Here is a 4,846-nt window from a genome sequence, read left to right as displayed (position 1 = left end):
GGTCTTAGTTAAGACCATGGACTTACGCCTGTTGCACCAACACGGCTTACATCTGGTCTTAACTATGCTGGTCGTAGCAAAGCGCGTCCATGTGAATTGCCAGGGAATGCACCCTGATTGGATGATGTTGCAAAAAATGTGCCTCGCGACCTGCTTGGAGCACTGTGCCACTACGCTCTATCAGCCACTACTGTAAAACACCCTCCCTCCTCTCACCCTCCCTCGCTCCGGGGGAAAAATGGCGGAGATTGAGCCAGAAAGACAGTCTGAATGAAATTGAATGTAACGTTCCCAATTCTATGTATTAACTTCTAAAAAACTAACGGCAACATTTTGGAAGGCTAAGCCACACAACTAGTTAGTTATAATCTAACGTCGTGCTTTCAAAGACGGCGAACTGGCGGTGTTACGACGATGACGGTCAAAAAGGTCTCCGCGGAGATCTCTGTTACAGGCAGGCTCTACGCCTCCTGACCAGGCGTAGGAGTTACGCCTGGTCGTAGTGAAAATAAGGCTTAAGCCGTCTTGGTGCAACCGGCGTAGCTGTTAGGTCGTAAAGTTACGACCAACTTAGCTTAAGACCAGTGTAAGACCAGTTGGTGCAACCGGCCCCTGGTTGGCGTCTTCTGTTTTCAGACATCGTAGCTTGGAACTTGGCTGTTCCAACCCAAGAAACTCTTTGCTTTAAGTTGAGAATGATCCTCTCAGCACATTTTAAAGTCAAACAGAGGTGAGTTCTCTGCCCCGAACTCGAGACCGGCCCGACCCGGCCCCTCCCTCCTCTCCTCCTGGCCCCTCCCTTCCTCTCCTCCCGGCCCCTCCCTTCCTCTCCTCCCGGCCCCTCCCTCCTCTCCTCCTGGCCCCTCCCTTCCTCTCCTCCCGGCCCCTCCCTTCCTCTCCTCCCGGCCCCTCCCTCCTCTCCTCCCGGCCCCTCCCTTCCTCTCCTCCCGGCCCCTCCCTCCTCTCCTCCCGGCCCCTCCCTTCCTCTCCTCCCAGCCCCTCCCTCCTCTACTCCCGGCCCCTCCCTCCTCTCCTCCCGGCTCCTCCCGGCCCCTCCCTTCCTCTCCTCCCGGCCCCTCCCTTCCTCTCCTCCCGGCCCCTCCCTTCCTCTCCTCCCGGCCTCTCCCTTCCTCTCCTCCCGGCCCCTCCCTTCCTCTCCTCCTGGCCCCTCCCTCCTCTCCTCCCGGCCCCTCCCTTCCTCTGGTGCTGTGCGCAACTGTGCACAGGCAGGGAGCTTGATTAACCATGGCCACTGTGCGTAATAATGAACAGATTTCTGTCATTCAAATGTCTCTGTAAAAGTCCGATTGCTAATTCCTTGTGTCAATTATGTTGTTATCACCAGTCAATCAAAAGGTCCCTCGATTTGAAATGTTGGTTTTTCGCTGCATACTGTAGTAGGCTACACTCACTTTGCGAGTCCTTAGCATGTAAGAGAGAGAGAGGGAGAGAGATGGTGCATCATTCTTAACAGATTTTTGTCATTCAAACCACTTGGAATTAGTTTAAACAGCCAAATTACAAAAAAGAATCATGTTTAAACCGGGCCCGGGGTCGAATGGGCCGGACGGGCTCAGACAGAACCAGCATGGGTGGGGTCAGGCTTGGTTTTTTTAGCCTGATCTAAGCTCTAAAAGTCAACTGCTGCACTGCTTCATATTGTGTGTATTGCTGTGTTTTTACCCCCCCTCCCCCCCTCACACACACACACATACACACAATATTATATGATACCAAGTTGCTCTAAAATCAAAGAAAAAACATGCTATACTCTTTATTATATAGCTGTTTTTTATTGTTATCATTATCAGTGTTTCCCACAGGATTTTGAGAATTTGTGGTGGGGGACCGCAGACCCCATAGGGGGGTGCGGGGGCATGCTCCCCCGCAAGATTTTTTTAAACATTTTAAAGTAAAATGCATGAATTTGGTGTACTTTGAGAAAGCTTAAGAGCAAAATTAAAAGGCTAGATCTATGAAGAACATGTCATCATTACTGTGCTGAGGGTTTACAATGACAAACTAAATTTCTCCCTATAGGTCAGGGATACTCAACTTGCTTTGCCACTTTCGTGAAATGATAGAAGGCGAGGGGCCAGTTAATAAACAAACAATATACATTTTTCTGTAGCGGATTGTAGGTTTTTGGGTTGTCAGCCGGAGTTTAGGCTGACAGTGTTGTGCACACCGGATAGTTAGTTAGGTTAAGTTAGTTAGGTTAAGTACATACATAAGTGCCTGGGTAGCGAGCAGATGGCGGTATTTGACAATTTAGCAGCTAAATCATAGATTATTGAAAGATATTCCATATTCCAGACTGAAATGCTATAACAGAAGTATTGGCCAGAATGACATGAACATTTATTGGACACTTATTCAGCGGATATCTTGTTGCGTTCAGGTGCACTGTAAAAAAAAAAAGATTTTTTTTTTTTGGTCAACATCTTATTGTGGCGGTCAAAATATTATTGTGGCGGCCCGCCTCAAATTCCTTTATGTATGGGAAACACTGATTATTATGTTTTAATTTTATAATCAATTCTCAAACAGACATACTGACAACATTACGAGAATGCTCCATATAATCTATGTAATGCGCCAATGATGTGATGCAGGGGTATTTTTATGGTCTATTAGCAGTGGTTCTCAAAGTGGGATCGAGGGACCCCAGCGGTCCTTGAAGGGGGTCCGTGGGGGTCCCCAAAAGCGGAATCCAGGGCATTTATGTGATCTATAATTGCATCAATAATTCTTGTAAGCAAATGGTTACTGTCAATGTGGATGGAGTTTGCGTATGGTGAGGGAGAGTACAGGTGAGGAGGGCAAACAGTTTTCTATCCGACTGCTGAAGATGCACTTTTGATGCGAGGCGTACATAAATGAACTGGTCCTCTCTGTTGATGCAGTTTGTCTGTGTTTTGCATAATGCCACGATGGTTCTTCAGTGTTCCTCTTTACACATTAAATCATTTCACCTTTTTTTGACTATGTGGAGATCTTTTGCTCACCTTTTTTCCTTTCTTTCCATAGTTTAAAGTAAAGGGAGACGGGTTAGAGGGATGCCATGCACAAAAGCCAACTTACATTCTCTTCCTGGTCCAAATTCTGCTTTCTGATCTCTACAATAGACAACTTTATTATTTCATAGAATTTCTCTAAGTGTAGTAATATAAATATATAGATATATGAGATAAATATGACACTGAATCAGGAAGTCATCAAGTATTAACATATTTCATTGTGATATTTCCATATTATGTTTGTTTCCCTGGACTGTAAAAGTCCAGGATTTTAGAGGGACAGATTCAAGAGATTTTGTGTAAATTTGGTACAACCAGCAGCTGCTTGCTGCTTGAATGTCCTTTTAATCAGAAGTGAAGAGTGATATAGGCACTTCAACCCATACTTCAAGCCCCCATGTGTAACTTTGTGCTGAGCAGCAACAGCGCCCTCTGCTGCCACAAGTGCTAAATGCACATGCTAATAAATGCTACACTTCCCTGTTTATACATTCGGATAGCAGCTTTGTTTTTGTCCAGAGGAGTCAGTGGACCCTAAATGGACCATAGAGGAAGAGATCTACTGTTAATCGAGCTGAGGGTAAGCTGGGGTTCATGAAATAAGAGTATACTGTACTTAATGTTGTTTTTTATTGGAGGTTTGATATCAAACACAAACCACCACAAAATTAATGACTATTTTATTATCAATAAAGCTTTAAATTAACCCTCTGAACTGGTGGTTGTGAAAGGCATATTTTCTTACGGCGTTTGCCAAAGTTACACCATTTATCATAAGCAGAGATTAAAGAAATTATCATTGGATTTTCAAATTTTCATTGGTCCTTGAAAATAATCATGTGCACTAACGACAGCCAATCAAGCTGCAGCACCAATCGAAACCAGCCGTCTACATGTGAAAAATGTCACTGTGGTCTGTAGGGGGTGTCACACTAGCTGTGGACCTGCTGCCAGAAAGTCTGAAAACGTTGGCTCTGTAAGAACAGAAGCACTTCTGTGCTGGATCGCTTTGTGCCGTAAAGCGATCCAGCAGATTTCCCTCCAGATCCACCAGGTGGTCAAAAAAACAATGGAGGACGCAGAGTAGAGGCTGACACGCTGACCACTGATGCTCTGTTTTTCTAATGTCTTAAGATGAATGTGCTCATGATTTATTGAGGCCATTTACACCTGGCGTTAACATGTGTTTTCTGTGATCAGATTGCAATCAGATTGTGTTTTATCACTTGAAACACCCCCAAAACGCATTGAAGAAGGATTGCAATCTGATTGGCCAAACCACCTCCGGAGGTGGTCAGGGATGCATTGTGTACACATTGAACACAAGTGTAAATGCAATGTGTCCTCTCAATCTGGATACAGCAACTGTGTGCGGATTGAGAGGACAACCATTTCTGCCATCAGATTGCAATCTGGTGCATGTTAACGCCAGGTGTAAATGGCCTCTTTGATGTTAAAATGCTAACGCTACATGTAGCACCTTTAAGAGGATTGGTGTAACTGTAGAAGGAGCACAGCCCGGCAAGGACATAATCTGTCCACATACCAGCCACTGCCTGATATGGTGTGTGTGTGTGTGTGTGTGTGTGTGTGTTAAGGTCACTTCGGAGGGACTGTCCCTGGGATTTTTGAAACCTGAAACCCCTCATCTCTCTCTCTCACTCTCTCACACACACACACACACACACACACACACACTGTGGTGGATGGGAAGCTGTGAACGGACAAACGCAGCGGTCTGTATCTATGGGGAAAAGGCAATGGAGTGTGTGTTGAACGGAGGAGGGTAGAGGCGAGGAAGAGGAGCAGTGGACCCAGAGGACGAG

Source organism: Poromitra crassiceps (assembly GCF_964638095.1).
Source record: "Poromitra crassiceps genome assembly, chromosome: 20".
NCBI classification, from domain to species: domain Eukaryota; kingdom Metazoa; phylum Chordata; class Actinopteri; order Beryciformes; family Melamphaidae; genus Poromitra; species Poromitra crassiceps.
The sequence above is the reverse complement of the archived record's forward strand: the minus strand, read 5'-3'. Positions refer to the sequence as shown.